Source organism: Schistosoma mansoni, chromosome 6 (assembly GCF_000237925.1).
Source record: "Schistosoma mansoni strain Puerto Rico chromosome 6, complete genome".
Classification (NCBI taxonomy): domain Eukaryota; kingdom Metazoa; phylum Platyhelminthes; class Trematoda; order Strigeidida; family Schistosomatidae; genus Schistosoma; species Schistosoma mansoni.
This window is the reverse complement of record NC_031500.1, coordinates 6,642,999-6,652,292: the sequence shown is the minus strand read 5'-3', so window position 1 is coordinate 6,652,292 and position 9,294 is coordinate 6,642,999.

Sequence of the window (9,294 nt, the reverse complement as noted above, 5' to 3'; positions counted from 1 at the left end):
TCTTGGCAGTTGCTGTTACATTTGCTTTCAGTGCCTCTGCTGGGATGTTGTCTGGTCCCGCTGCTTTGCCACTCTTGATTTGTCTAATGGCCATGCTGATCTCTTCAATTGTTGGTGGGCCAATATCGATTGGGAGGTCTGTGGGTGCTGCTTCGATGTTGGGTGGGTTCAGTGGAGCTGGTCGATTCAAGAGTTCCTTGAAGTGTTCTACCCACCTGTTTCGTTGTTCTTCAATATCGTTGATTACTTTGCCTTCCTTGTTTTTCACTGGTCTTTCTGGTTGACGGTAATTTCCAGCAAGTTTCTTTGTTGTATCATACAGTTGTCTCATGTTTCCCTCTCTTGCAGCCTTTTCCGCTGTCATCGCTAAATCTTCCACATATTTACGTTTGTCGGTCCTGATTCTCCTCTTCACTTGCTTGTTTGCCTCTGTGTATTCGGCTTGTGCTTTGGCTTTTTCTGCTCTTGTTCGGCTGATATTGATTGCTACCTTCTTGTTCCTCCTTGCTTCAATTTTATCCAGTGTACCAACAGTGATCCATTCCTTGTGATGGTGCTTCTTTTGGCCCAGAACCTCCTGACATGTTGAGACGATTGCCTCCTTGATACCTTTCCAGCTGCTCTCTATGGTGGTTCCCTCTCCATTGAGTAGGTCATGAAAGGCCTCGAACCTGTTGCTGAGGGCTATGTTAAATTCGTTTAGTTTGTCAGCATCTCGAAGAAAGGCCGTGTTAAACTTTTGTGATGTTGTCCGCGCCATTGTCCAGTGCTTCTTGAGTTTTAGTTTCATCTTGGCGACCAGCAAATGGTGATCGGATGCTATATCAGCTCCTCTTCTGGTTCTCACATCCTCCATCGTCCTCCTGAACTTTTTGTTGATGCAGACATGGTCGATTTGATTTTGTGTAGTGTGATCCGGTGAAATCCAAGTGGCTTTGTGTATGTTTTTGTGTGGGAATATGGTGCCACCTATGACCAGTTTATTGAAGGCACATAGGTTTGCAAATCTCTCACCGTTTTCGTTCCTTCCTCCCAGTCCATGTTGTCCCATGACGTCTTCGTATCCAGTGTTATCCTTTCCAACCTTGGCATTGAAATCTCCCATTAGAATGGTCAGGTCCTTGGTTGGGCACTTCTCGAAGATTGACTGCAGCCTATCGTAGAATTGGTTTTTAGCGTCTTCATCGTAGTCGTTGGTCGGCGCATAGCATTGGATGATGTTCATTGTAATGCCCTCTCTCTTTGTTTTGAAGGAGGCTTTGATGATCCTCGGTCCATGAGATTCCCATCCTATAAGTGCATTTTGTGCTTTTCTAGACAGCATCAGTGCCACTCCTTGTGTATGTGGGGCATTTTCTTCTTCATGACCGGAGTATAACAGAAGTTCCCCTGAAGACAGTCGTTGTTGTCCTACCTGCGTCCAATGTGTTTCACTGATTCCAAGCACTTCCAGGTTGTATTTCCTCATTTCCGCAGAAATTTGGAAGACTCTGCCGGTCTCCCACATTGTCCGGACATTCCATGTACCTATAAAAATTGTCGCTCTGGTTGTAAGAAGGTGCATCGGCCTCATGACTTCCGAAGGAACTCGGCTTTCATCATGAGACGTCATTTTTCCTTCTACTCCCAGGGCAGAGTTTGAATGGTTTGAATGATTTTTTCTGGATAGCGTTTTTTTAGCGAGTTGATTTTCTACGGGATGGGGTCGCTAACCCCATGCCCAACCCTCCTCCTTTACCCGGGCTTGGGACCGGCAGTAGCCCCTGGAGGAGCTACAGGCGGAGTTTTATTTAAACTTACCCCATAACATTGTTTACGTAAAATAACGTATAGCAGCTCACGTACAATTGAGTTTATTCGTATCTAATTTGGTTAAGCTCTTTTGTTAACTTATTTAACGGACAATCATCCGTACAATAACAACCTATCTATAAGATTGTACTTTTATTATGTACGCTTGAGCATTGCTTACTGCCTACGCATATATTCATTCTGGTAGCCTTACTACTAATCGCTTAATTGATTCGATGACTCATTCATTTCACTACGTATATATTTGTACACTTTAATCTAACTCGTTGACTCGTTGGCATGTTGACTAACTGACTCGTTCACTCGTTCACACGTTTACCCGTTGACTCGTTGACTCGTTTACTGACTCGATCATTCGCCGGCTCATTCGACTTGCACGCTCACTCGCTTGCTTTACGGCACTACTCTTTCATGCTTGCTTAACGTGCCTGTAATTTTGGATATCTGTGCGTGGTTCAATAATAAACGCAATTAACACTTCGTATTCATCTTCCGATTTATACGCCGTTGGGGCGTTATCTAGTAACGGTTATCAGGACGAACAATAGACGAAGTCTAAGGATAATATCGAATACTGACCACCACAAACTTTTAAGGTGACGTTGAAATAATTAAATCTGGGATACAGATACATACTACTGACGTGTTCCAAAAACAACGATACACCAATCTTGGATTCCTGTGCTAGCCGGAATTTTATGTAACTATGCTTCACATTGTCTGTAAACTTTCTTTGAGAATTATATTTGAGATAGTGTCCTATATAGAACTGATTATGTAAACGTTATTGGATTCTAATGCTAATGTTCACTTGTAAACTAGAACATAACGTCCACTTATCAACAAGGACTGATAAAACTCCATTGTTGTGACATATTTGTTTGCCCATTTCCAGGTTTATGAGTCACATTCACTAACTTCATTCATAATAAAGTCATAAACAGGTCTAAAGCTGTATTGCTTATTTATTTAAACAGAAACCAAACTTGGAAATGTTACTGATTTAGTAAGACTGTAACTGTAAACAAAGTCTCAGAGTCTTTAATTGATTTACTTTCATGATACAACTTAACATTTATTACAATTGAGTACATTTATAACTATCCAACAAAATCTATGTTGAATACACTACGTTAATGAGGAACTGTTGACCATTAGGCCTACACGTTATGTTATTTAAATAAAATTGGCCTTTCCACTTCAGGTAATTAGATTTAGACCGATCGCTGGTTTGTTATAATGTGATAGTTAGAAGTATTTGAATTATAGTATAAACTAGTAATCCCAGCAATAACGCATCTTAATCAAGAAGTACTAGATGAGCACGAACGAATGTTCTGTGTTTGGAGTTCAAACTCAAGCTGTCATCAATCCAAAGGAATCATTGGTTCATTCAAACGCCGCATATATCCTACGAAGATGTTTAAATAATTAACAGTTTAGTTCTTTCACAATAACCATCAGGACACATACAAATGGTTGAGATTATCGCATTCAGTAAAATTTCTAAATTTTGGTTTAGGATGGAAAGAAATATTCCTTTTTAAAATGGCAAAATTTAGTCTAATATAGAAGATATATGGAGAAAGGTTTTACATAGGACTACAAACATATTTCTTATTCAGTATTCATTTTAAAAGATCACTCGACCCAGAAATAACATATCACTCTTATCTGATATGACCTTTAATTACTAGCATTTAGCTTTTAGCATGAACTTATGTGATGGCGATCCATCAAACAGGACTAATTGAAGGTAAAGTTTTCCAAAGTGCATTATTCCATCTATTAATTCAGTCACTTATACACTTTATCTGATATATTTTAATAAATGATAATCTTATCGATAAGATGAATGCAGTTTATAAAGTACGAATGGGCCACATACCACGCTGAATCTAGATAAACAAACCTACAAACCAAGTAAAGTTTATGGTTTTAGTACTTATTAAAGAAAATCAGATGAAATTGCTTTTTGTTATCTGGTCGATACTATCATGAAAAGCTTTTCATTTTTACTTTGGGATCACATATATATATTCATTCTCGACCCTGCCATTTATCAAGTCAAGGACTCTCATATCTTGCAGCAAGCACATTATCTTTAAGGTACATGGATGACCTACATATATAATCTTACCAAAGTGAAGTTTCTTCAAATATACATGTATAGAGAGCCTATATTATTTTAATTAATTAACAGGTAAAGATTGTAAAAATCGCTTTGAATGTACACTTTTGTTGGAAACTGAACTAATTCAATACTACACTTATCTTAAAGTATTAATCAACGATACGAATACCATTATTGTATTAAACGAACTGCGATTTCGAAAATCATCCATGTGACTGTGATGATGAAACTGATAAAAAATCATTTCTATTAGAATTAAATTCACTACTGGCTATAAAAACTGAATATTTAAGTGATTTTGTAAGGCTTTTTGTTGGGGCGATCCTGAAAATTTCTTGCAATAGACATGACAGGCTCAGGAAACACTAAGAAGCATTTTATCCAATCAGTATTTGACTAGATGTTTTGCTAGAAACATCACGAAAGTGAAAAGTCACATGTAGATTTTCTGATTGGCTGATTACTACACTGCTTCTATGTTTAGTAGCATTCTAGAATCTTCAGGAAAACCCAAGGACTTCTAAAATACTTTAAAACCCTTTATTTTCTGTTCATAAATGAACCTTTGGAGTAAAGTGCTTCTCGTATATTTTGCGCCTTTTCCCTCCTGTTCAAGTCACCGTGTAATTCTAGCTTGAGGGTTACGAGGCTAGCTTAGGATACAAGTTTAGCGTTCAATCAGCAAGACTTATCACCTTTGTACCAGAAGTAATTTTTATTACAAATTGTCATGATTTCTAGAGTTAACATCAATGAAACAAATATCATTGAACAACTGTCTTATTATTGTAAGCAAAGATGGATAGTGGCTAACAGTGAAATCCAGGACGCGCGTTTCGTCCTATTTGAACTCACCAGCTGGATGTACCTACATCTCAGAGTTGATGTTCACTCTTGGACTCAAACCCAGTACCGTTCGCTTCAAACACCATCACGTTATCCACTCAGTTACAAAACGCTCGTCCTGGATTCCCCTACTAGCCACTGTCCATCTTTGCTTATAGTTCTGAAATCTAATGTATTTTTAGAAGGGGTTTTGTAGAGATTTAGTATTTTCACAGTTGAAAGCGTTAGTCAATTGAAGATAGATCACCATGAAAATCCTGGAAGTACTGGACGGCCGTTTCGTCCTATTATGGCACTCCTCAGCAATGCGCTGAGGCAAATTCATAATAAGCATAGAAATTCAACAAATTTTTTTCACAGATTTATACCTTCAAAACTATCTATTCAAAAAATGATACTAGTTGTAATCACATGATCATTTGGAACAAATTATGTCCTGAAAATAAGTAAACATTAAATAATACAGAAAAACAAAAAAACAAACAAAATAATTGAGCAAGATTACATCTAAAAGTATGATTGTTTTAAATTCATATCCATGTATTTGGTTATAAACAATAGAGTTTGTATAGAAGGTTAATAATAATAATAATAATACTTATTACTTAAAACTGAATAGATTGCAATTTGTTCCACATTTGAAATAGTTTATAACAAAATGAGGTTACTATGAATTGATATTTAGATGGTAAATAAATCACTCGTTTTTATCTTTTTGTTGTTGTTGTTGTTTGATCCTTAAATGAAATGATCATGTATCAGTATTAATAAAAATTCACTTTTTCAAAAAAGGAACCTATAATAGTAATTTACAATTGAAATTAATAAACCAGATACTGATAAGAAATTTGAGACTTGAAAGTCTCGAGTTAGATTATATGTGAGATCAGGAGTTCCTGTTACAATGAAGTTAAATACAATGCTTGTGAATTAAGGCTATTTTGAGGCAATACATACAGTATGCACATATGTCAATAAGAGACTGATCAATAGCAGTCCTAAAAATCAATGGGAAGATTCAGGCAAACAATATCAATTGAATTGAATGGGATACATATAAAATTTAGAAAATACAGCCATGGAATGTGCTGTGACTTTACAAAAAGGCCTTCGCCAATTTGTTATGGCTTCATAAAAAATAGGGCGTATCCAATTCGTTATGATTTTATGTCCGGCTTTTATAACATGAATCATCCATCAATCAAAATACGACTTTTCCGATCTTAACACTGTGACAAATCAGTGACATCCGACCAGTATGAGTAGTCAAGCCTCCCTATTTGGTCCCTTGTCCGCCTAGCCCTTCTAATTGAGTCCAGAACATTAATTGCAGCTTCCGCTATACGAATCATTTATTCCAAGCATACTCTGTTTACATACCAGATAGACAGACCACATCACATCATAAAATAGAAAATAATGTTTGTACAAGATCAAGCCAAATGAGGCTGTGAATGTGGGATACAATAATCAATAAACTGAATATAATTTAGGAACAGTAATTCGTATAATAATAATCAATCGGTCAAAATGAAGCTTGTAATAAGATGAATATAGATATACACAATTTAGTTACTCAATAGTTAAACAATAAGGATATATATAGAATAATCGTCCATTAATAGGTCCCGGAAGTTACCCGTACTCATGTCTTCTCTAGGATATAACAGAATGTGTTCTTTTTCATATCTGGTTCGCACTGTTGTTTCTATGTTTCAATGTTGTATCATTTGGTAATGTATTGAAATCATTAACGTGTATAATTTACTAAAGCTGAAAACTTTATGAAGTATGATTTGGATATTTTAAATGTAAAACGGGTTTGACAAGGCTTTTTCTGTAATATATATATATAGGAAAAGTATATGTTATTTCCACACTATCCGATTGATAGCTCTATCATTTTAGTCTAAATACGATCTCAACTAAGTTAATCGTTTCTATCTTGTTATATTGTATAAAGTATCCTTTGATGGAAGTTTCAAATATCCATGAAAGTAGAACTCTTACTCAATGTTAGAATGGATAAAGCTCATAAACTGCCTATTTTGCCCTATTTTTTGAAGATCATTGTGTAAATTACTACTGTGAAACAACGTATACTTTTGGTCAGTATTCTTTCATCCGTAATAAAAACATTTTGATAACAAGATTTAAGTAGTTGGTAACGTTGAGTAGATAAGACTTTCTATTAAACTACCTTTATATATTTTCAATGGGAATACTTTAAAAAATTCGATGGTGATCATTAATACAGTTGAAAATTTACTTAATTTATGAAAAAAGCTTTTCCATTAATTTCGTAATCATTCTACTATTTTCATACTACTAATAGAAAAGAATATTATCAAAAAAATACGTAAAGTACATACAGTTATCTGGTCCACCAGGGTGTTTGGTATCTGAGTGGTTGCGCCACAAGATTGGGCTGTACTGTTCGGATTGTAGCGTTGATGCCTATATAGTGTCTGGTTCTCCTACCGGGCGGGATTGAGCTGTACTGCTTGGGTTAAGCCTGGGAAATGTCTGGCTCTTCTGTTAAATGGGATTGAGTTGTACTGTTTGGGTTGCCGCGTGAAAGTCTGGATGGTGTCTGGTTGTCCTGAAAACCAGTGCAAGATTGCCCTGGCTCATAAAGGTATATTATATAACTATAAATAATAATATATAGTTATCAATTGAGACTAAATGGTTCTTGTATTGTGCTATTATTATTCACCCTATAAAACATTACATTATGTAAAGTTTAAACTGGATTTTAACCATGTCGGAAGTGAAACATTTACCCATCTCAATGATATTGGAACATAATCTTATGAAATGCCACTGACTGATTAATGTTTACTATGTAAACTATCAGACATCAGCTAAATGTTCTAAAAATTTGTGCTCCTTGAAAGACTCAAATGTCCTAGGTTCGATCCCTATCAAGATGTTCAATGTTTTTGCTACTACGCAACGTCATACGAGAATTAGATACTTATCCAACGATTTCTAGTTTTCGATGTTCAGATATTTCATGATGAAAACTACAAAGAAAACCTTATTCTAGAATCACTTTAACATTCTGTTGAATGTACGTGGAAACAAAAATATTTACATCGATTCCCATTAACTGAAAAAATCAAACTAATTTATGGATTTATTTCTTGACAACAAAGTCAGGCCGAAATAGTTCATACATATATTTATTCTTTTTAAGTATCTGAAACTAAAATTCTTTTAAAGAATGGGTACACCGCCTTATCACAGAGATCAAGAGAAAATATGTACAAAAAAAAGTGATATCCAGGTATAACAGATATTAATGTGAACTGTTCAGAGAGTAAAATATTGATTGGTATAGTTTCATAAAAACAGAATGTAAGGAAAGGAGTAAACTATTGCCATCTATTTAAGCAGTAAGATTCAGTCATAACAATGAAATTTAACATTTTTCTTCTCCTTAGTTTTCTAAATCTAGATATATAGTTCTATGAAACACAATTTACTAAACGTAGCATATTCAAGATATTTCCAATAAGATATTATGGATGTAAACTATTGACTTACTAAATTGAGTGATAGTAAAACTTCTTTACCTATTGACTAATGAAATTGATCTACTTTCGGATAAATTCTCAAATATAAAAGTACATTGTAGATTGATACAATCTCCTCGTTTCTATATCTTCATATATTGGCCATTTTTTTTTTCTTACTTTCGTTTCCGTCCATTTTACAGATAATCTAGTCAGTTTATTATAATGATTTGTATTCTCATTGAGTTAATGGCCTAATCTAAGTTTATCTTCTAGTCTAGGACAACCATTTTACTTTTTTACTACTATTAAACATTCTTCATTCTTTTACAACAATCTTAGATTCTTGTTGAATATCTGGTAGATTTTCTGGTTGGAATTATGGGAGTTGAAGATATTTAGATTGTTTTCGAAAAGAATTTTTATTCGTAATAAAATGCACACAAAACAAGCGTTGAGGTGTTTCAACTAAATTATGGGGTATATAATGATGTATTTAATGCAGAAAATAAATTATAATCCACTACAATAGTCAAATGCAAATTTTTGTGATAAACATTTGATTATACATCCTCTTCCACGGAAGTCCTACTCACTGCCTTCTCATGGCATTGAGAGGACGAAAAGTGAATGTCCGACGCTTTAACCGGGTTGGTGAACACGGAGGGTCCACCTAAGGGTAGTTGGAAAACCCTCATTCCAAACCATTGATGCACATGGGCTGGCTCCAGTATCCTGAGGGAACAAATGGCGTATGAATCAATCGTTGGTCACCGGCTACCATAGGACTGCATCTCCTTATGATGCTCCACTGACTTGTAGATCAGACCTTCAGGTCAAAGTCTCTGGATGTGGCCCCTGTAGGGAAACCACCTGTTGCGGTCTGGGCACCTGGGCAGCATCATAGCCCTCACACAAATCAAACGAGATTTGTGAGGCGCATATATATATGGCGCCCCCTTGTACCAACATTTATGTGTC